The sequence below is a fragment of the Paralichthys olivaceus genome, chromosome 24 (assembly GCF_024713975.1).
Source record: "Paralichthys olivaceus isolate ysfri-2021 chromosome 24, ASM2471397v2, whole genome shotgun sequence".
NCBI classification, from domain to species: Eukaryota; Metazoa; Chordata; class Actinopteri; order Pleuronectiformes; family Paralichthyidae; genus Paralichthys; species Paralichthys olivaceus.
In genome coordinates, this window is record NC_091116.1 from 9221176 (window position 1) to 9246490 (window position 25315).

At 40.6% G+C, this 25315-nt stretch overlaps 1 long non-coding RNA gene across 3 annotated transcripts in view; it reads right to left on the reverse strand.

Annotated features, from left to right (window-relative positions):
* Positions 1-25315, reverse strand: part of LOC109638882 (uncharacterized) — a 128453-nt gene that overhangs the window by 84514 nt on the left and 18624 nt on the right. Inside the window, exon 5 of one of the 3 annotated variants that reach the window (XR_011240404.1) lies at positions 17184-17329. The exons of the other annotated variants lie outside the window; for them this stretch is intronic. This is a non-coding gene — a long non-coding RNA (uncharacterized lncRNA). Of the gene's footprint in view, positions 1-17183; positions 17330-25315 lie in introns of those variants that run through there. 3 annotated transcript variants of the gene reach the window in all.

A 25315-nucleotide genomic window follows, 5' to 3' on the forward strand; every position in this document is an offset into this window, starting at 1 on the left:
TTAGAAAGAACTCATGTACAAAATCGAGCCAGACTGATATGAAGCTTTGGGGTAGGTGCAGATATTGGGGTATATAAATGTTCCTTTCAGTCAATCCTGCTCGTTAAAGTGTAAATGCTGAGACACATTACAGAAATTGTGATTATGTTGAAATGATATCAGTTTTCTGTTGTTGCAGCTGTTTGTCAGCTCGTAATGACTTAAAATGCAGGGGATGATAGTACTAGGCTTTTACCTAATCATAACCCCCCCACCTACTATCCTTGATTCAAATAATTTTAGGTAGGTATGTAGGTATACTTAGTTTAGGTACAGTATAAATAAATGCAGATCAAACATTTCCAAAAGCTTTTATAAAGAGAGGTTTCGAAACAAGATTTAATTGAGCCTTGATATTTTACTGTTTAACCATAAACTTTATAAGTGTAAATAAAAAATAAAAAACATGAATTCAGAAAATATAAATTTCTTTCTACCTTAACATAAATGCACATCTTTTCTGCTTTTATATTCAGATACAAGTTTTCATATTGGTGCATATCATTTGGGGCAGAAGTATCAGCCAACCACCGTATCAGTCGGGCTCTCGTGCAAAGTCCATAATGTTGCAGCTCCTGCTCTTTGGAACTACAGGTTCTCCGCAGTGCACAATCTGTCCCTTAATTGACACATCAGTCACCCTGACAGGAAAAAGAATTGACATTTTCTCCCATTGTGCTATCAGTCCTCCCAGTGCAAATGTACATGTGCATGCATGTACTTGTGTAAACACCATGTGGTTGTTTTCCTGCTGTGTGAATAATTCAGCCCCCCCACTACGGCCCAAACCTAGTCCTTAATCACACAATAAAGGCTGCAGGGTTTTCTCACCACTGTGCTTTTCTGCATGACTTTCAAATTTACCCCCTCTCTCTGGAGAAACTCTGGACCCTCTCTAACTCCTCCACTTGCTATCATAATTGATGCATCTGAAGCACTCTTTGCAAGAACACGCACGTAACCTTGCAGCTTCAGATTCTTGCCATGCAGACTCACATGCTGCACGAGTACAGAAACCCTGCTGACATAAATAAATGCTGATAGATTTGTATGGAGACATGCATCATTTAAAGTGGATAAACTCACAGAGGCAAATAGACCTGTGCGCACACACACACGCTCACAGCAGGGAAGATGAATTATGCTCTGCAGCTTGATCCTGTGAGGCTCATAAGTAATATTCACCTCCAAAGGTGAGACATTAGTAAAGTGCAGAAGTGTGTTCAGAGGGATTCTTTACTCTAGGGGCTGACTTCAAATAAATGGAATCGCTTATGAGCTAAAACGCTCTGAGGTGCCCAAGTTGGATTAAAACTACACTGTTTAATAGATTCAATAAGATAGGTAATCAACCACGACTCAAACACGTATAGCAGGGTTTTGTAAGACTTGTCCTTAAATTTGAAGAAAGATTTGGAAAGTGCAAACTTTGATTGTGTCAAGGTTTTGGAACTTGCATTCAGGGTTCCCAGCACATTAATTACTCGTCAGATTTCAGAAAATATAAATATATATATATATGAGAAAGAAGAAAAGAACTACAGTAGAGTTTAACTCTCAGCGTTTCTTTTTCCTGAAGAGTAACAACCTCTCACCAACATCACAGGCTCTGCACATACACTACAGCTGATGTGATGAGGTTTGTTTGCACCATGCTGCATACATTTGCACAATAATGATGAAACATGGTCGTACATTAGAGGTAAGTAGCTCTTGTTCAATTTAAGCTTATGGAGGCAGAGCTCTAATGACCCTGGGATGCTCATGTTTAGATGCAGCTGCTGCACTCACACTGACTTACCTATGACAATCACGCACAATGCAATCATATGGCAACATGAACAATGGCTCTAATTGTCGTGACTCAGAATTAGCCCTGAAAGTGATGAGAGGTATGCATGACGTATAATATTTAAACACACACAAAGCACACAAGCTGGATTTAGCCGAGCCAAACAAACCCGCAGACTCGAATGCAAACAACACACCAGTAACCAACTGCGACTATTTACAATTCGTTTTGAACACGGCTCGTGTTTGTTTTGCACCGTAGCCAGAAGAGAATCACATCTTATGACCTGAAATGTAATTGCCAAACTCAAAAGTAGGGAATTTTTACACCACCAGCACTCAAAAACAAACCAATAAATTATTCATTCTAACAGAAAACAACACAGCACATTATTGCAATAATAGTATTTGTGCTCCCTCCATTAATACACGCAGCAAACAGGACTTATTGGAGTGTCCAGTGTCTCATTCCCACCGCAGATGATATATTAGCTTTATTAGCTAAATGCTTTCAAAGCGTGGTCTGAAAAATCTATACATCTCCCCCAGTTATTTTATAAAATGGTCCGTTAGACTACATCGTCGTTCTGACCACAAGCCATTAATATTCATATCTGCAAGCACAACAACATCTCTTCTGGGCGGCATTATTGATCGTTCGTTTGCATCCAAGAGTTTCACCACGGTTCGTCTGTAGTTTGCTTCAGTCAATTAATGCCTTACACAATGCAACGTGAGGGCTGCGCCTCTTTCTCGCCTTTAATTCCTCGAGGTATTTTAATGAGTGGCAGAGATACAGAATAATTAGGCTTTCGGATACAACTCCTGGAAAACAAAAACAAAAAGGTTTACTGCATGCAGGAGGTGAGGATGTAAGTTGTATGTGTGTAGGTGTGCTGAAACACTGGGGATTTTTGGCTTTTTCCAAACACCAGTGGTTCTCAAAATGGGTTTATTAGCACGATATCCGAGGCCAGTTGATGCTTCTGCATAGATATCTCTCTATGGCACGTCTATCACCAAACTTTAATAGACGGGGCGTGATTTGGAATGAACCACACTCCCTTTGTTCCCTCCAACCATCCATTTCCTACACCTGCTTTTCTCTAATCATCCAGGGTCATGGGGCGTAAGGGTTGGCTGGAGCCTATCCCACAATGCAATACAGACATCCAAGAAAAGCACATTTATGTAAAGTGATACAGAAGACTGAGCAGAGGAATTTGCATTAAGTCGAGTAAAATGTCGGACGATGCTGTAATCGCTGCCAAAGGTGTTTCCAGTGTAAAATACCTGCTAATGTTCCACCGTGCTCAATTAGATCTTATCTGCACTTGATTTCCTCTTGTTTCTGTCGTGGTGCATGTACTCGAGGCACTGAAGTGACATGAATCCATATCAAGTGACTATATACATGCACTGTGTAGTGTCTTCAGGAGCCTCATCCATGAATGAAGCACCATTGTGAGGGCCGACTTTGTGTGTCACTTCCATACCGAACTGTAGTCTGCTACACAGCTTTACCCTGGGGGCGATCTTATGATGCTGGCTGCCAAGGGGAGCAGCTTGCTATGGAGCCATGGACACTGAACCCCATATCCTGTTGTTCGCTTGGCACACAGTTTAAACCCAAGCCGGTGACCCAGTTTTGCATCTGAACATCAGAAGTATTTGGTGGTGGGATGTATTGTATTGAGTGTTCTGTTCTGAGAGCAGCCTCACAGGTAAAGCCGATAAAAACTATTATATGAAAGGGGAAATAAAGAATCCACCCTCATTTCTCTCTAAAGCCCATGAGTTTTCTGCACCTCAATAGACCAGGATGTGATGTAGCCTTGAAACTAAAAGCCTTCAAGTGTTTGGTTTCTTCTACACATGGAAGGAAAATTCTCCAAATGCTATTAATGTGTGTCCTTACTTATTCCACAGCTGGAAGTGTGGCCGTTATCTCAGAATTTTGGGAATATGCAGGAAACTACCACCTGGACTACAAATCAACAATGTATAGTGAGATAAAATGGCCCGACAAAAGCAAATTGCAGCACTTCATCACCAAAAAGGTGTGCTCCTGCAAGGTGTTGAGGGAGAAAAATCCCCAGATTAATGAAATCTAGCAGGGTAAAAGTATCTAAGGGAAGATTTTCCCTTTTTAATGGAGTGTGTGCCACATTTCATCAGGTTTCACATATAGCACAGTACAGCTCAATGAAAATGGATGGCCAGTAATAGAGGGAAATGTACAATGTGAGTGGGACCATAACCAATTGATGGATTTAATGGTGGGTAACATAAGGACACCTACAGTAACAGATTGATTTTTGTTCAGTTCTCTTGAAGGACCTTCTTTTTTTTTTTAAATCGTAAATCAATTGGGAAACAGTTACTCTTTCATAGTAAAGTAAAGTGCATTTAAGGAAAAGCCATTATCTCCTATGGATTAACCTTATTACATTCTCTCTGATTATAAAGGAGATGATTCACAGGGGATCTCGGATGGTTGTTACAGACTACAAACCATGTATAGCATCAATATCATTTTATAATGTTTACATTAAGATTGGTTGTTAAGTCAAAATATCTATAAAATCTGATTGGGGCATGACAGTCAGTGTCACGTTCCTCCAAAAATAAGTCCAGCCCACTTAGAACGAGGGAGAAAGAGAACAGACTACAGGGAAAATGGAAAATAACCAAGTGTCAAAATTCTGAATGTGTCTTTTTTCCATTTTAGCATCTTGTTTTTTTTACCATGGTGGAAGACATTGAATGTTTGCAGCATAGCAAATAAGGGGACCTTTCTATTTATCTCTGCTAAGTAGGATACATTCTCACCACTGTCTATTGGTTTGTTGGGTAGTTGGTTGGTTTGTCAGCAGAAAAACACAAAACATACTGAGCTGATTTCGATGAAAATACGGTTTCTGCAGCTTTCAACATGTTAAATACCATTAAGTCCCTGTCAAGCCTATAATAAATTAAATCTAAGATGTATGTCAAGTACCACATATACCAAGGGAGTCCTAGAATTAAATACTTAAATACTTCCCTGTAAATGAAGATAGAGTGAAGTAGTCTAGAGGACAGCACTCTTCTATACACCGTATTATCTCGCAAACTACAAGCAGAGATATTAAGTACGCATAGTCTTTACCAAGTGTACTGCAATAAATTCTGATCAGTATTTGTAGTGTTTGTTATCAGTTCCACATTGTTCTGGATTGTAGTTTTATTACAGCATGCTATATTTGTATTGAGATAGAGTCACACTAAGACAAATAATAACAGTTTTAAACTGCGACAGAGGTAGTGTTGAGTGAGCGTCAACATAAATAAGACCTATCTAAACATTATTAATTTAATGTGAATCTGCCTTTGTTCATATATAGAAGTATTGTCTATACAATACAATATGAAAAAAAAAAAAATGCAAAGCTCAATGAACCTCAACCCAGAAGTTTTTTTCCTCTCTGTGGATTCAGTGAATTGGATTTTATAGCCGAGAAGAAGCCTATTCATGCACGCTTAACATGTATGGGACATGTATGCGTGTCCCATAAGACAATCTTCCCCTGTTATGTCTTGGAAACACAGCAGGAGCTCGTCGAGCATGAAGCGAGGTCGGGTGTGACATGACCGTCTGCGGTGAGAGGGGGGAGGCTGAGGGAGGCCGCAAACATCCTCCATGACACAGAGAGAGAGTCATAAGTCCCACTCCCTGCTCCCTGCATTAGAACAAATGTCCTCATGTGATCATGCTGCTGAAGTATGAGCCTTAAGTGTTTCTAATAATATTACAAGCTAATGACCCATTTCGGGAAAAAAGATTCCGGCCCGGCAAGCTTGGAACACTGAGCAGGATCACTGATGGGCCTCCGCGGCTCGGAGAAGACGCAAGGCATCCGTTTCCTTCCTCCACTGAATGATGGTGCAATTTAAATGTTACATGGTGTGCCAACATCAGTGCTACCGCTGCAGTGGCTCGCAGCTATCTTCTGCTTCTTTCTCAAAGAGCTGTCATGCAAAGCACAAAGAGATGAGATGTAAGTCTATTTCTTAGTTCTCCTTCATTTTTCTTTTGTCTGTTTGCCTCATTTTTTTTTTACTTTGTCCAACTTTCCCAGAAGTACATCTAAGCCATATCAATTAGAGACATAAACTTTAAACTTTTGCTCCCAGAATGATCTCTGTCTGCACGGCAACAATGCACACAAACCTTCCCTCTTTGCTTCTCTTCTCTGTAGTGTATTCTATGAGTTGCAGACTAACAGGAGAGAGAGAAGAACAACTACAGACTCAGTAATAAAACTCCTTTCAATCGGCTGCACAGCATCAATACTCCAGAAAAGGCATCTTTTCTTTTCTTCCTTTCTTTATCTAAAATCAACACTGTAAGGCATCTGCAGGAAAAATGATCAAGATTGTTCCTTTTTGTTCCTTTTGAATTATAAAAAAAGACATACTAACAATGACAAGTCAATGATGTGGCGAAGAAAAAAGGGTAAAAATTATGAAATCAAATCAAACAAACAAATGTGATCTAGTAGAACAAACTGGACAGGTGCAGAAGACAATTCACGAAGAAGATAAGGCTTTTTATTTCATTTTGTTTTGTGCTTTCACAATTAAGTCATGAGGACAGAATTCGCACTGTAAAATAAATGGTAAAACGTCTGGTTTTGGGTTGGCTAAAGTCCCAAAAAACCTTTAGTCATTTAACAGAGATTTTTCTTTTTCGAGATATAAATACATTACATACATTCAAGACCATTAAGCGGTTGAATAATCCTGTAAAGACATATATAATTCCCCATTACAACTTAAATTGTATGGTTAATATTTGAATAAGAGTAATTTATTGATTTTTATGGTATTAATACTTAATCTAGACATTTAAGACACAATATAATACTCTACATGAAGTAAAACACTCCTCACTTGCAGCTTCAAAGTGCAAAGCAGCTGCATGTGGAAATCAATGTGACACATGCGACATATTTTTTATGATAAGAAGCCTGAAGGGCAGGGAGTGTGTGCTTATCTGTCAAACTCATATATACCATTCAGTCATTAGTCACTGATTAGCAGTCACATTCATAAAGGGGCGCTCTGCTCAGCCTGCGGCGTCAGTACAATAAAACAAGAATTATTGTAATGATGTTGTAAAACCTGTGTTTTTGTTTTAATTTGTACCACAAAAAGGATGTTTAGCACAGTAGGGGGGCCACAAATCCAAATTTGATTGGAGAGGGCGAGTTCTGCAGCAAGGAACGTCTCAAAAAAGGTTAAAAAAACGATTGAAATAAAGTTCTGTGCGTGTGCTCCAGCTGATTCTTTGGTTTTGAAAGAAATGAATGAATTAAAAGGCCAGTTCATCTGTTCATGTGTTGTCATGGTTTGGTTGTTATTGAAGCCTTACACCTGAGGAGCGATATGTCTATGAGTTTGAGTTGGGGCCCTTTTGATTAGATTAGATTAGATTCAACTTTATTGTCATTGCACATGTCACAAGTACAAAGCAATGAAATGCAGTTTTCATCCAACCAGGAGTGCTTAAACAGTGAATAAATAAATGTTACAGATGCTAAAGTATATGTATATGCTAAGCAGTGAATACATATATGGTACAGTATGCTTATGTATATGCTAAACAGTGAATAAGTATATTTTACAGTATGCTAAAGTATTTGGATGGGCCAATAGACAAAAAGTGAAGCCAAAGTGCCTCAATCACCACTGCCTCCTTCATGTTAGTGGATGGGACATGGACCAAATTCAAAAAGTACACCTTAAAGTTTCTGTAATTTTAGGTAGTTATTATCACACTGATACATGTTCAAGTGCTTGTTTTTCAGTTCAGATCTAACTGCTACAGAAGCAGAGTGAAAAGTCATGATTGACACCTCGCTACCACGGCTCAAATCCACAATTGCTACAGCGCAGACTGGGTCCGAATGCGAAAGAGGCCTTATTTCTAGATAGTGGGAGGAAGTGGAGACATGTCGTCCATCTTATATACAGTCTATTATATACAGTCTATGGAAGGTCCCCAAAAATGCTTTTGCCAGCCCTCGTCTGGATTGTAGTCTGCAAGTAAAGCTTTGGTGTTGTATCCCCTGCCTTGTCACTTTTTATATAATATTAAAAACCCCATTAATTTAAAATGAGAAAAAGCACATTAATGCAGAACCCCAGTGGATAAAAGTATTAAATCAAGTCTAAAATAAAGTAAGGTACCAGATAACAAAGGGAAACTTCAATATTGAGAAGAACAAAGCTGCTGCATGTTGTCATTAGTGCACAAAATCTGTCAGTAAGCCGCTGTCTGCTTTTCAATCTCCCGAAAAAGAGCACTTGCATGTGAAAACAAGTGAAACAAGTGATTTTAAAGTTTTCTGGCACAAATCAGCGGACCTGTCTCAATTGCCAGTCCGCCCGGCTCATGAATCAAATGTGATTCATAGGTCACATCCCCCAACTGTCTGGAGTTCCCCCACTCTCTCAGTCTTCACGACTAAGCGACACACTTCCACTGTATGTATGTGTGTGTGTGTGTGTGTGTGTCTGAGAGGCTTAGGACCATCCCCCGGTGAAATCACTAAATCCTTCAAGTCTCTTCTGTGGATTTTTGAAGCCTCTTATTTGGAATTATAGCCAGTCCTTAATCTGGTGGATTTAAGAGAAGCTGATTGCTCTCGAAGAAAAGGAAAACATTGTTCTTAACAGAAAGAAAAATTTCATTCCACATTTAAAAAGTGACTCTGATTTTTGAGCTTTTCTTTTAACATGCGGAAACTGCAAACATTTTGACGTCAATGATGCGGCAGTCATTTTGATTAAGCTTTCTGATATCTACGAGAGCAGTGGATGTTTTAGACAGAGCCGTTGCTTTCACCTGCCATCTTTGAACAACTAGGGCATTTACAGTGAGCTGCAGAATTTGCTTCTTTTCTTTTTCTTTGGCAAACTTTTAATTCACACAAGAATATCCGAGCATCATCGGCTCTAGGCGTCATGCGTTCCTCCTGTTGTTTTCTTGACGTTGGAAGTCAAAACAATTAAGTCATTCCTCACCCATAGGCCTGTGTTGCACAGAGGCTGCAAGAGCTGAAGGGAGGCACATTTAAACACACACACACACACACACACACACACACACACACACACACACACACACACACACACACACACACACACACACACACACACACACACACACACACACACACACACACACAGTTCCTCCACACAGGCATTTTTTTAAGCCTATTTTTTCTTTGTCAGAGATCTGGGACGTATAAATTATTTATTCCAACTGTGGTTTAAGAACCCAGAAAAAAAAAATATCCCTAATTAGGAGTAGTTTTAAGTAAAACTACATCTACTGCACACGTCTGACAATAACACACACAAACACACTTTTATTCCTATATTTTATTTCCAATCCACCAGGAGCCACAAGATGTAATAGAGGACAGTTTTATATGACGCTGTGATTGTACCAACACCTGCAATAAATGTCAGGAGAACGTAAATACTGGTGACACAAACACACCCACATGGCATGATTGACACAGGGACAACAATCATAGTTGCATGACCACGTGCCACGCTAGTTACCAAAACATCGCATTGAGGGAAGTACACAGGTAATAAAACGCACAACTAGATGATTGCACACTAGGTTAGCCAGCTGCCTCCGCTTCCACGTTAACACGATTTGATTGGCTGGTGCTTCCGTTGCCGCATGAAAAGTTGAGCTCTTCTGACCCGAGTGAATGTGCAACGTTTTGATTGACGGGTCCAACGCGTGTGTACGAGTCCAGCGATACTTAAAAATGCCTAATCCAAACCCCTAACACCGTCCAACAGCCCTTTGGAAAAGGATCGACCAAAATATCCTCGCAAAGATATCTGTGCAAGTACACATACACACACAAAAACAAGAGAACAAGGTGGGTCATTGGTTTGTGTTTATGTTGCTCAGCTGGAACTGAGAATGTGGCAGATTAGCACACCGCATAATGTGTATATGAAACAACACACGGCCCCAGCTTGTTTAGGAGTGATAGCTAGGACTAGGCCCAGTGCACATGGCTGGGTACAGCGGGAGCAGGGATGCAGGCTTGTGTGTATTTGTATTATCTGTGTGTGTGTGTAGGCCCCCCTTCGAGTTTGCCGCTTCCATGCTTATTGAAGCCAGCATGTGCTTTCCGAAACCACCCACCACTCATCTCGCAGCCCGGGCTAATTTCTTCATCACGCACTCCTTCATGCCCACATTCAGAAACATGCGCATGCACACTCTCACCTCACCAGCCTCTCAGCGCATCAGCGTCATCACCGTGTGCTTCTGCATGTGTGGTTATTCTCTGTGAGCCTCTGCCGACTGCAGATCAATATCTGATTCAAATTCACGAGCTCCTGCCTCCACAAATGATCTGTTGGACGTAAGTGAACTCGTCGCACATTGCGTGCAGACCCTCGCCCTCCCTAACGATGCACACAGGCAAATGTGAGTCCATCCGACACGGTGAATCATGCCCAAATCCCTTAGAGCATTTTTCTTTTTCTCTTTTCATCTGCTTTTTTTGTAAGGGGGCATATCTGATGTGTTCAAGGGGTGAAGAGGACACCGCTCAGGCTTTCAACACTGCATTGTCATCCACACTGTTGCAAGTGAGCTCCAGCCATATCCACCGTGAGCTAGGTCACACTCCTCAACAGGAGTCACACACACAGAAATGTGCGCACACACACACACACACACACAAATGGGGATTTTTGTAACAGGATACACACACTTCTTCTCTGCATGAGCTCGAGCCTGCTGTCAGTTTCGGTGAAAAGAGGTTGGAGCCCCTGGAGTTTGGCCTCTTCTTTTTCCTCTTCTCCCCAATTCTCCTCACCTCTCTCTCTCTTTCACACACAGACTCTCAATCCTGCTCCCTCCCTGTCACCGTTTCTCATCTCTTCTTTTTTCTTCTCTCCACTCCCACACAATCTCTCTCCATCTCATTCGCTCCCTCTTCCCCTTTCCGCAAAATGCAACGACATGCCACTATCCCTGTCCCGTGCTCCTTCAACTGACAAGCATTCTCACATGCGGTGTCTTTTGTGCCATCACCCTCTGGGCTATTTTTAGCCACCCCTGCTGCACCTACACAAATGAGCCTCCTCCGACTTATTATTTGGAATTATATGGTGTGCATCACCTCTGAAAGTTAGGCGAGACTGGTAAATCTCCAAAGATCGTATCTGTTTTATACACTGGGCTAGTGTAGCAGAACAGGTCCACAAATCCTGGAGGAGATAATACGGTTGTGATTGCAGCGCATGTGCCTTCTGCAGGTCTCCCTCTTGTTTGGTTTGAGTTTATTTTCCTCTGAGCATTAAGACTCTGAAATCACTCAGGCATTTAAACAATGTCCTCTTGGCACTTTGCTGTCAATCACTATTAGAGAGTGTACTTGAAAACCCAGGGGGCACTGTTCATGTCTTTGTTAAAAACACTCTTTCCCTTAGTTTTTGTTTTTTAATATATATAAAAAAACACCTTGACATCTGGCTGTTTAAACAAGCGTTGCAGGGGTGCGCCAACACCTGAGGACATAAATACAATGATGACCTTTTGTTGCTGTCTCACTCTTATTAAATCTTGCTCCAGCTCTTTAGCATTTTGTATTTTTGCATGCACTACCTCGCTTGCCTAAGAAAAATATGACGGGGGCATACGCGCTTTCATTTGGAAAGCCTGACCTCATTGGTGGATTTTAATGAACGGATGCAGTGACCTAGAATTACAAACACCAACAGAGTGCACCAAAAAAAACGAGGGACAGAAAAAAAACAACTAAATATCACATGACAACATTCGGCTCACTCGGTACCTGGAAGTGATTTTTGAAGCACTGTGGTTGAGGCACCATGGTTAGAAACAAGGTGTCAGCTGTATCAACTGGGTTAAACGTCCACAGGTGTGAGTCAGACGACAATAGCAGCTGCCATTTTGGAGAAAATCAAAGAGAGTTACCCTGAAGGGTGTCTTTACAGTGAAAGAAAGAGTACGGAAAGAATGGGATCAAATATCAGTCGAGCACTTGATGTTATGAGTGGTCTTGTGGTCCTATTCTGCAAAACATATTGAGCATGTATGCAGGCTATGGAAGGATGTAAGGCGTTGTAAGGCATTCCCTTTATTTGGTGTTGGCTATTTTTGTTAAATAAATCTCAACATTTGAATAATAATATGCCAGCACATATAATGGGACCTCAACATACAGTGGATGAACATGGAGGATTTGCTAAAATAACAGTTATTCAATTTGGGGGCTAGCTTTGCTTTTTTCAGCTATACTTAAAATCTATCTTAATGCAACTATAAGAATATGATAGCAGGCAAGGGAATGCTAATGATCTTAATCATAGACTGAACAAAAATATGAATGACGTCTTCCCCTACTTCCCACTGTAAATGATGCCATAATATCCCAGATATAAACGCTGTCATTTTGAGCTAGTGACATCATTCGTAGTCTGTGCTAGCATACAAATAGCATTGGAATGAAAGTTTTAGCAAAGAACAGGCCTAAACACTGTTGCATGATACATTTAATCTTTGATTTGGTGAGATTTTTTATGTGACCGAGGTCACAGACTGATAATTGTTCATTATTACAAACGGAAAAGCTGTAACCATGCACATTAAACTCACTTACAGCCAAAAAGAGTGCTAAATCTTAAGTTTGGAAACAATTAAGAGGTTTTAAACTTGCATGTCTTACCTCATCAAGAACCTAATGAACTCGAATCCTCAGCTCCAGAGTAAAATGCTGCCTTAAGCAGTTTGATTGTGGACAAAAGTGATGGATGATCTCATAAAAAAGGGGCAAGCATCCCAATGACCAAGACTTGTTTGGAAAGAAAAAAGTTCTTTCTGGGTAATGGCTCTGAGGAAGAGGAAATTTACCTCTAATGGTCGTTTTTCAAGTGCAGTTTAAAACATGCAAAAACAAGCTAAGTTTCCACTTGCTTGTTTAAATCATGTTATTGCAAAGGACTTTGCAGTTCAGCACAAATGCACATAGAGGATAACATAAATTTAAAGTTTACTGTGTCACACGGGCTACAGGTAGGGAGCAGCCACTGTGACTTCAGGGCAGCAATGCGCTAAATCACGGATTAAATATGAAACATTGTGATAAGCCCTGTTTCCTTTTGTGTCAAGATAATGAGCACTGCAAGGTTATGTATGGGATTACTTTAATAACATCAAAAAAAGTTTTTATATTTATGTGCAAAACTAGGATCTCCATATACAGCCTTTTTTAAGGTGAAGCTCCGGTTTGTCTTTCAAGGGCTATAAAACTTGCCGGTGCATGAAAATGTCAGCTGTCAATTACAGACAAATGAATTAAATATTGGCGTTAGCAGGTTTCCTCACTGTGCACTCAGTTAGGGAACCGAAATGAGGAGAGAGGAGATGCCAGATGCAATGTAATTTACAATTAAGTGCTTCACTGTTGGCTGCCAAAATATGAAATGAAAGATTTAATGTGATTGCAAAGTGTGTGAGGCATGGCGTCCTGAGCAGAAAGTGTAATGCTCTGCCTCGGCGTTGCCGGTTATTACTTCTCTTTTTTTAGCTGTCACCTGTTTGAACGAAAGTGGCGTTATTTCAATCAACAAATGTGTCTGTAGTGGCTTCATACAGACTTATGTAACAGCTCAGTCGCAGGTGCCACTGGTTTTTTTGCATTTTCATTATGGTTTTTAATAACGTCTGCAAACACTGGCATTTAATCCACATAGTGTTTTATTTCATCCTGAGATTCATCCATCTACACAATGGAAATATTGAAATAAATAATATGAATTTTCATTGTTAAGATATATTATATAAATATGGTTTGTATTTTTTTTATTTGTTTTTCTCTCTTTTTTGGTCTTTCATGAATGTTGATGGCAGAAATTGAAACAGTCCTTGGCCGTCGTCAGAAACATATTTCCTTTCCTGAATTTTGGCTTTAAAAGCTGAAAAATTGTTTGGGTTATCTTCCACAGAGCTGGAAGAAGACAAAAAGCCACAGACTTCTTGGAACATTTTGCAAACACGGCCGTTGATAAATTGTGTGCAGCAGAAATACGCACAGTAGATGACCTCTGCAAACCCTTCCACACTCTGCCACATAGCTAGAGAATACTTTCTGATATAAAAATGTGCATATTTTATAGTGCATTTCAGATGTGATTTGTGAATAAGGGTTTGTGAAATATGTCTTTTGAACTCTAGTACCCGTCCTGATTGACTTTGAGTTTAATGTGTGAAACGTGAGTCCCTCGACACTCAACAGCTGCTGCTGGAAATGCCAGCTCAGTTGTACCTCAACCATTTCAAAATGTCAGCTTCATAACTGCCATATTGCACCAGATTGATTTCCATGGCAGAGCAAGCATGCGTGTTGAAGGTGAATACTAGTGCAGTTTGTCACAGTGTGAGCATATTTGACACCGTTTGTCCTCATATTACTGCGGAGCACACACTGTATTCAATAGGCATTTTATAATGTTGGTTTTTAAACATTCTTAGAGATAAAATTAAGTGTCCCAGCTTCAAAAGAGACGTGCAATAGGAAAACATATTTCTACCGTGACATGATTTGTGGGATCATTCCCTTGCACACACTTCCACACTCCTGTTGGTGTCAGGTGATTGACAGTAAGCAGAGCGTAACTTAATGCAGCACTGATACGAAGACACTCAACTGTGGCACAAATGAAACAACAATTAAGCCAACTCTGACAAACACCAAATTAAGGCTCCATGTTTACTGTGATGGATCACCTTCGCCTGAAGCCACAGCATTTTTCAAATTGTTTCAAGTATAGAATTGAGTGGCAGCAAACAGCTTCTCCTGAAGGAACGAAAACAAGCCTCCGTATTGGAAAAAAAAATCCTTTAAGCCTACGGAGTCAATGATTGATTTCGTTTTTTCTTAACTCCATGCTTTGTGCCTCAGAGAGGCTCTGTCCCGTACTCACAGACGATTTTGATTCAGTAGAGCTAAATTCTTAAAAGTAAAAGAAAAACGAGGCCATGTGTATTGATGAAAGCTGATATTCCCTGATGAAGTCCTCAAAGAGGCAACTAAAGTGAGAGGATTATAAACTGCAAAAGAGAGACAATAGAAAGCAAGTGATTACCATTTGAATCAAGACCTCGTGTAGACACTGAAGAGCCACTCCTGCATGAAGAGGCTCGCTGTCCAAGACGTGAGCCACAAGAGGAGATTAGGCTCCAGATTATGTTAAAGGGCTGTGAAGAACTTTCTGAGGATGTCATTTCTCCCCCTTCACCTTCCCTCGCCCCATCTACTGACAGATAGACTCCTGGAGAGAGCTCTTGACGAGATCTGCGCTTATCGTGGCTCGCCCGGTTTTCTTCACTCCCACTGTTTGATCGAGCAACCTCAGGGGTGCACTCAGGCAGAAAATAGCAGAAATATTCTCAGTATTTTTGCTTGAATGTGACCGTGCTTTCCTCTAAGGATGACTGTGTCAGGAAAGAAAACACACTTCTCCGCCTGTTCTGCTGTGCTCACAGGTAAAATATTCTAAATTAGAATAATGTTGAAAAAATACGAAACAAAAATGTACTATTTTGAGATTTAAGTCAGAAGATTACAGGAAAATATTGCAGGAAAAGTATTTTGAGGTAAATAAATATTTGAATATTTTGGGAAAAAGCTATAACATGTATTTTAATATTTTAATTTTAAATAGCAATTTCGTGAGAAAAGAAAATCACAGTATCATCGGCAGAAACTTGCATCGAGAACTATTATACTGTCACCAAACTTAAGTAACCCAGATGTAGAGAACTTCTATATATATATTGATTTGCAATGATCCCTTTAACGATTAATACAACTTAAATTATCTTTATAACTTAAACCTCTTTCACACCAAAATCAGTAGGTACATGTGGGTTTGCCCACAAGTTTGCCTTTCTTTCTATCTACGTGGGTTTTTTGACCAGTGACTATGTACTTATCCTGATTGCAGTAAAAATCTGCATGTGCTCATGTCATGATGGATTAGTTACAAAAATGCATTAACATAGAAAACATCCTCTTAAACCCTGAAGCCTCAACAGCTGCACAAGAGGACAGCTGAAGAAAACATTGAAGTGTACGTAAGTATTGATCAGACCTCAGACCTGACAGTGCTCGGTGTTTCCCCATCTGCCAGAATGGCTAAAGGCCACACGCCAGCTGCCTTAACAGGTTTTCAGGTCCGAGTTCAGTGTTAAACAAAGACTGAAGGTGTGTTCGGCTGGAGTTAAGTGACAAAAATGGAACAACACACTTATTTAAAGGTGCCTTTATCATACGTATGAAAATATTGCAACTTGATGACAGTGAAGTATAAAAAAATCCACAAGATTTGATTATATTTTAAGATTTTACTAAATATTAAATTAAAGTAATATTAGAGGGATTTTATTTAAAACACTTTTCTTTGTTCTCTTCTTTGTTATATATATGAATTTCCAACTGCTCCAGGGCATTAAGCTCTACGTGTGAAAACACAAAAACAGCTTAGGGCTATCTTATGTTAAAGCATGGACTAATTTGACCTAATATCCCTTTCAAAACAAGTTACATCTGATGTCTCAAAACGCTGAGATTACTCAGCAGACATGCAGCGTGCGTTTCTTCTGAGTGACGCTGGAAGTGTGTGTGATCAGCCACCGTGCCACGCACTGGCAGCAAGAGTTCCACGCTGCCACAGCGATGATGTGTCACTTCCCAACAGAGACTTTCAAACATGCTCATCATCAGCCAGGAGAAATAAAGTGTGAATTGCGCGGAGTCAGGCTGCGGCCCGTTAACATGTGATTCACACAATCTGCTGTACAGTGCAGGGTTGAGACATAAACACCTTCAGGGGGAAGTAAAGACGTGGGCAACCATGGCTCCCACACAACAGTTCATTTGCATTTAAAAAAAAAGAAAATCGTTTTTCCAGCTTTCATTCAGTTCTAACACTGAACTCACTGCACCAGAATGCAATAATGGCATTCTTGTGATCCCGGATCGTTCATTAATGTTTCTGTGAATATAAGCAAGACTCTCCCTTTGAATGAGAAGCTCGTGAATATCAGATGTAAACGATGAAGGATGTGCTGCATCGTGAGCAGGAACGTGTCCTGCCAATCATACGGTTAGCTTGGTAGCTTGTCACCAACTGATGTATTCTGTTCCACTGTAAACACACACAGCTCTTGCATCTCAAGATTTGACATTTTTCTTCACCAGCAGCAAGGGGGGAAAATTCCTGATCCTTCAGCAGAATACTCAGGATGATGCAGTGTAAAGTGCCAAAAAGCACAAGTTTATTCAGGAAAGTAACATCACTGAAAAAAGAAATAAGCACTTTTTCTTGGGATACTCGCAGAGCTTCTTTACAGGTTCATTCTTCTTTTGCTTTGTTTTCCTTTCTGAGCACAAATAAGACGGCAAAAAAAAAAAACATCCCTCTGTCAGCTGGTTGCTTTCATCTAAATCAAAATTATCACACTGAACCCACAGAATTATCACCGGAGCCGCACGGCTAATGACTTAGGCTTTTGAAAAGAAAAAGCAAGGGGGGGGGGGCTCCAGTAGTGAAATAACCCACTAAAAAGAGCTCATTACTAGTCTGCAATCCTCACTCCTTCTACTGTACATCCAGCTATCATTAAGTCTGCATTTTGAATATAATGACCTTGCGTTGTTACATGGCTGTCATGGGTTATATCAGTAATGGTCCTCAAGCCACTGAGTCTCACTGTTGCTCAAAAGCGACACAAGTTAAGGACACACATGCACACACACAAAGTTGGTGACAGTATTTTTTTCCCCAGCCATCCCCGAAGGACCCGAGAGCCACTGGCCACATAGCCCTGTCTCGACACCTTGTCACAACCCTTGGTCTGAGTGCACTGAATTGTGTGTACATTTGCATGTGCGTGCGCGCGCCAACTCGTCCGACGTGTTCTCATAGCGAGCCATATCGATGTGACGTGGCGAAGTGCAAAGCTGATTGCGGGTGCATCGCTAACGGGGAAGGGGGGGGTGGGTTTGACAGCGCCGAGCGTGCCACGAAGAAGGTCATTTACATCAGGACGGTGCTTGATGTAAATTGGATCGTTTTCAATTGGCTGTTAGATAAGTGGGTTACATCACTGTTGCGGTGGGATCTATTTCCCGCTCTGCTGATCGAGCGAGAGCTCAAAGTTGAGGAAGATGTTCAAGAAAAAGAAGATGAAACTGACTTTCTCTCTACTTTATGGACTGTTTTGTCACAGATCACTTCATCGAGCCACAAGTGAAGTGGCTGTAAGAGTTAATTTTCCACTGTAACAGCTTTGGACCATAAAAGAGGATTTCAGTCGCCCTGTGTATTTGCTTTGATGTGGTCACTTGATCATGCAAGCGAGCAGCAACCAACTGTAATGTAAAAAATGCATTTTTTGGGGGGTGACACATCCGTTTTGACTGCTAAATTGTGCCTCAGATCAAATAAAGAACATAATTTTGTTTTTTCCACTCCAACTTTAACCGCTCCCAGGTCCACTGTGTATAATCCGTTTTAAGACTTATTCACACTGTGTACCCTTCGGCTGAGCGGCTGCGCGCTACGGTGGTGGGAGGGAGCATTTGTCTTCCCTCCACTGTTCTCCTCCAGTTTAGTCACGACTTCTTCGAGGAGGCCAACTAAAGCTCCTTGTCCTTTCCTATAAGTCTGACACAGGGAACAGACAGAGGAAAGCGTTAAATATTTCAGCGCGGTGTCGTCCCTCGTAATGTCTCAGGTGGAGGCGGTGTGTTGATGGCGATGGGTGTGCGTACATGCAAGCACTGACAAATTCCAAGAATCTGAATTATTAATGTCGGACATGACGGTAAATAGAACCTTGCATGCGTTGTTCGGGAAAATCATTTAGATCCTTGTTGCCTTATTGCAAATATAATTAAAAGAGGGTTGATGTTTTAGGATTAGGATGAGCATTTAGGAATATTGTTTTTTTTGGGTTTTTTTTATTCGACCAGTAAATATCTATATATAATTATTCAATTCATATATTTTACTCAATTCGTTTTTCCTCTCCTTGAATTTGCCCTTGACAAGGATTCTATCAGGGACAAGATACTGTGTGTACAATAAAGCTGATATCATCTCAACAGCTTAATATGTAAAGATAAGATGTAGAGTAATTAATTTTTAAATCCCCCCCCTTTTCTTGCGTCTGTGTGAGTGTTTGTGAAAAGTTATTTTGTGAGATTTTCCAAGGCCGGCCATTACTTTCCTCAGGGACAAGCTGCCCTGCTTCACCAGCATCACAACCGCCTCCCCCTGCAGGGATCTCAAGAACTAAAATTGTTTTTCAGCACAAAAGCACACATGCACACATGTCCTCACCGTGCAGTGAAAGAAATTGCAAAGAAGGGTTTCAAGAAAAACCTTGCAACCACAGAGTGCACTAACAACTCTGGCACACGAAATTACATCTATTAAGAGCATCATTATCACCAAAGGCTGCTGTTTTTCCTTTTACTGCAGCTTCATCTGTATGTTTACTATTTTACAAATACGTCATCTATAGAATATTTAAAAGTTATAGGAGGAAGGCAGTTTGCTAACTATAAGGGCTGATTGGTCTGCAGATTGTAGTTGAAGTTTAACGTTAAGAAAACATCATTGTAATAGCACTGCTTTAGAATTCCCCTAGAAATGTCCTGTCTTTTCAAGGTCCTTAATCCATCCATTCTCTTTTAAAGCCAGTTCACGCTACACAATTTTGAACCAATTTTCCCGTCGTTGTTGAGTTAAGAAAGTGACTCGATGGCCCTGCCGAAACACTGCAGATTCCATCTCGATTTGATTCACGCTCAATATCTTGACAAGTATTTTTCATACTGCACTTCTGTAATCTGCGGCAAAACGATCGATAACCACGTGTGAGGGTTAGGGTGAGACAAACTCAGTGGAGCTTTACATAACTGCTTATGGTTGGGTTTGGTTTCGGGGAGAGAAACTTGGTTATTTTTCTCAGGGCTCGACCGGGTTCAAGGCAGGAGCTTTCTAAATATTCCCAGATAAGGGTTTGGCTGCCTGCTAGGTGTTTACCCAGAAGCATGCTTGTACTCAAAAGAACTTTTACATTTGAGATTTTCCAGCAAACCAACCCAAAGCTCAAGCACACATGTGTCAAAGTAGCTACAGGTCACATTAAAGAACAACTCTGGGAGATTACAGCACTAGGAGCCAAAGAAAAGAAGCCAGGAAATTTGAGAAAACATGATAACCTGTCCCCCCTCCCTGTAGTATCTTTTGCTTTCTCTCAGGCATATGGCAATCTTAAGGCAATATGGTGTCCCCTGATTGCCTGGGAGGCTAAATTCATATCTGACAGGCTTGCCCCTGTATGGCTTTACTTCCTGTCAGGCATCTGGTATTGTCTGGCAGGCTACCTACTCTGGCTTGGCTTCCTGGGAAGCTTAACATTGCATCCTGCTGCCTAACAGACTGCTTGTATGTTCAGCAGCCTGTAGCTAGTACCACTCTGTACCCACTGCCTTGAGGCATTCGTTTTAAAAAATGCAGCCTATGAGACAAATGCTACTTTTTAGTATTTTTATGAAGTGTGTATTCTCAGCACTGAAACTACTAATACTGCAATTCTCCAAAGGGCCAAATCTGTACATATATGCATGAATAGCAAGGTGGAGTAATGTGAGTAAGAGCAATTGTATTAGATGCCAAGAACTCCTTTTTTTTTTAAATCTGAGGAGGTCATAGGTCGATATGACAAGAGATGGAGGCGGGTTGGATAATACAAATGAAACTGCGCAAAACAGTAAACAGCTGCTCTGCCTACAACAAGTGTGATGAAAGAAGCTTGCTGGCTTCCTCAGATGATGCTTTACTGGAAACCAGAGCGGTAAATGGATTAAAAACCTTAACTCTTGAACAAACGCATGATCCTGTTGAATTCAAATAAACATAAAAACATAATACCAAGAACTCTTATTTTCACAGCAGAAAGCCATGATATCTGACTTCTACCTCATTGTGTGCATTTCATTTTGTTATCGGCATCAGATGTGTTAAAACCTTTTCTTCCTGTTTCTGTCTTTATAAATCTTTTGAATCAGTTATGTTGTGTTTATTTCAGAACAATTGGTGATATGAAGCATTTGAATGTAACGCAAGAAAAACCCTCACAGTCGTGTGAATATATTGTAGAGTTAAGGGTTAATAAAATCTACAGGTCAGGACAGCTAACTTATGATTGGCTTATTGTCAATTGAGAGAGCTGTACCAAAAGTAATGCCTCGGGTGCAGCTGCAGATTTTTTTTTTTTACAGCTGAATTAATCAAGTTATGTGGTGCTGCTATAATAACCAGAATTGAATAATACATTATACAAACATTTCAGATTTCAAAGTTTCAAAGGTGTTCTGCCAGCAGAGTTTCAAGATCACTTCCCAAAGGCGCATGCCGACTGCTGGGACTTGAAAGACAGGAGTATTTGGAATAGAGAGTGCTGTGGTCGGGTCCTCGAGGTGGACTGCAGGCATCAGTATGAAAATGAAAATTCAAGGAGAGTCAAGAAGAAGAAAACACGGCAACGGCATCAAATGGCACCACTGCGTCCAGTCCCACCTGAGCGAGAAGACAAAAACAACGCCTGAAGGTAAAGAGCACAACTTCATTTCAGGCGCTGACAGAGGTGGACAACTAACCAAGACAATCAGTAACAGTGCGATATACAAAGGCGTTAATGTTTTTTTATCTGTGCAGCGGTTCGATATCATCGCTTCTTATCTATTCAGAGTTGGTATCAAAGTTTAACAAAATAATCCTGTTTGTTTGGGGACTTAAATTAACCCAGGTTACTCTGCTTTAAGATATGCACCCAATGGGATTATGCGGAGATAGATGTGTGTGTGTTCGAGAGAATACTGAGATCTGCAGCAGCCAGATGTCTGCAGAGCAATCCCTCTGCACAATTACCTCCGGACATCTGGGACCTATAAACACAGCGAGCGAGCTCCAGCACTGTCTCTTTTTCTTTGTCTATTATTGTCCCTTCATCATCGTCCTCTCTCTTGAGTCTATTTCTTCCCCTTCCACTACCTCATCTTATTTTTGTCTTTCCCCTCTTCTTTCTCAGCACCCCCTGCATGCACGCATGTATCTCTCTGTCCCCTTCCTCGCTTCCTGTGCAGTTCCACAGCCTTGAACACATGAATTCTCCAATCTTACTCCCTCTTCTACCATCGCTGCATCTGCACATATTTCTCTCTCCCAGTTGGTGGTCTCCCTTTGCTTTCTCTCTCCCAGCCTTGTTTTCCTCTTCTAGTATCACCGTCACTTTTCACTTGTCACTTGTCAAAGCAGCATCTCCTTTTTGGGCGTCAGCAACAGCTGAACCTATTTGTTATTCAAATAGTTTTTGTATTCTTATTGTAAGCTTGTCGCCTGGTGCGTGCATGTGCTGTGTGTGCACAACATCAATCATCCTCATGCAAATGAGTGTATATGTGTTGGGAAAGGCATAAAATAAATAAAGTTATCTCTTATTTTATTTATTAGTGCACAGCAGAAGCTACCTCTGTTGATCAGCCAAGCTCTGTGAAAATGTCCCAGGGCTGCTGCTGCATATTTTTCAACATCATCTTATAACGACAGTTTAAACATTTCTCAAGTTTGATTTTTCAAGATTTTACAAAGGTCACCAGTCCTAATTCCCTCAAACCACCTCATCCGCTATAAAAAAATAAGTGACCCCAAATTCCCAGAAACAACACCTGCAAGCTAACTGGTTTTGGACCAGTACACAAAGTAGACAGATTGTGACTGTGTCATTTGGTCTTTAACTCTGGACCTCTTTCTAGCACCTGTGCAACTAGATTTGCACTCAGGTGCTCAAGCAAACCAGTTCCCATTTAATTCAATCAAGCAGCATCAAATTCCATACACCCATTGATATTAGTCCTCTAAACATGTCTGTTTCTCATCAAGGTACATGAATTATCAATGAATTATTCCCTTAGAAGAGAATATGTTTGTCAAAGAAAAATAACCTGGATCTGCTCTAAAACGGGTTCTTCCCTAAACCATACCACATCCTTCCACCACATTAATGAAAATCTACTTTACAACAAACTACTTTACTCATTAATCAGGATCTTTTCCTATGTAAATAAGTACTTTGGTTGCCTTAACCAACAATAATAAATCAACTAAGTCTAAAAAAGTCAAACCCCAGTCACTTTCCCCGAGTGGACTCTATACTACCACATGTGACCTCCTCAAGCCTTATTGGTAGTAATGGCGTTTTAACACCAGACAGTGACAGATTCTTAGAACGCCACCGGGCATATTATGAAATGGCTGATTGCTTTGTGCCTTTCTGTCTGTCACCTTTCAACCTAAAGGATGGAAAAAATAAGGCCCTTCTGAAAATACTGCACCGTCCATACAGGTGTAAAATGTTGAATTCCAGCCTCCTCACCGGGGTCCACGTAGATTTTGTTGATTTTATCTCTTTATACATAGAAACAAGTTGATTGCTGTCTGTGCTCACATAGAGAAAGACACTCAGCTGCAATTACAAAAGCAAATCCAACACTTACAGGAGAAAGATTTGTCCTTGTATATGTATGCATTCTACTTGTTTTCTAATTATTTCTAATGTAGAGGTGCAGCGATCTTTTCTGCACCTGTAACTGCTGCATGTTTTCTGAACATCTCAAAGATTTCCACAATACTTGTTATTGGAAATACAGTGTTAACATTATGCCTGGCAGTGACATTGAAATACATTCACAGATATATGTACATAATACAAGTAATACATAAGGGAAATCTAATTAAGTAAGAAGACTGTTATTCTTTTGACAGTGAAGCAAAATGACATAGATTGCAAATTTTTTTTATTTGGCATTGGTTAGTCAACTACTAGGGATTTAGAATGGGGTGAAAAGCAAACAGTAATTGCCTTTCCACTGCTTTAAACATTTATTTGAGAAAAAAAAAAACAAGGGCAAGGGAACCAATTGTGTTCAGGATGGAAGGCTGCTGATGGTGATTGTGTCTAAACAAGATACGAACTCAGCCTCAGGAAATAGGTTCACCTGTTAACAACATTATGAATAATTTTCTTGCTGCAGATATTATCCCACAGTCATGCTGCAAATAATGTAATATGATAAAAAAAAAAATTACAAGCACGTCTGTTATCGTGCATAATCCCAAGCCTGATATGTAAGAGAGAGAGAAGCTGCAAGTTGGGGTGTCCTGTTTGAGCACCAGCTGAGGGATGGGTAAATAATTCCTCTGTAGCCTCGTCTTGTGATGATTACTGGAGCCAGAGGAGTAAACGTGGGGCCTCAACCGAAGTTTACCACGGCCCAAATAGCTCAGGTAGTCTGTCACGGCAATCTAAATACAACCGGCGAGGGAAAAGTCAACGTGAGGTAACTGTTTTTGTCCACAGGATAAACAGTGGCACACAGGATTTAAGGGGTGAGGAAGGCGGGTGGCCGGTTATAGAACGAAAATCCCTAATGTAAGAAGGAATTAAATATCCTCTTGTTTTCTTATATTCGGCTGTTTTTAAATGCAGCTCACTATTTTAAAAGCCAGGCACTGTAAGTGGTTAGTCTAATGTATTTACTTATAAATCAAAGCCCTAGAGGGCAATTAAACTTGCTTAGCCTTGAATGCATGATTGAATTGGGATTGCGTTCCTTAATTTGCACCTACATTCATGTAAAGAACATCCATTTGCTTTCAAAGTAAGGCTTTCCCCTGCAGTGCATTTAGCAGTAAGAACTCAGCATTCCATATGTTGACGCTTCCTCTTAGTGTTTATATTTATAGCTCACTTCCATTATTACGTATTGAGGTGCAAAGGGCATCCAAGGACCGAGAGATGACAAACAAAGTCATAACAGGAGCAGGAGAAGCCGAAAACACATACAGGCTCTATATTTTTCATTTAAATAAAAAGGGCCACATTCGCTACAACTGCAAGCCGCTCTTCCCCCTGCCTTAATATTATTGACCCCTGCCAATCCCTGATGGATTTTTGAATATGGAACAAGGATTTTTTCATTTATTCTCCAGCGACACTGAGGATCCTTGAACCACTTGTCCCTGTCATCCTGCGGTTTCAAATGGGACTGTCGACCTTGTAAAACAACTTGAGAGGGAGAGGCTCCGAGCCCGTGCTCAGGGCCCTCACACCACAAAACATCTTGCAGGGACACTTATCTGGGATCACCTGCAATAAACTTCAAGTGAACCAGGTTAGCAACAGGGGATAAAGTGCCGCTTCCTATCTTTGCTGCATGGCCCAAAAAGTTAGAGTCAATATTGCCTGCAGTAATAATTCCTCTAAAGGATGTTCGCCCTTGTTGATTTGGCTCCA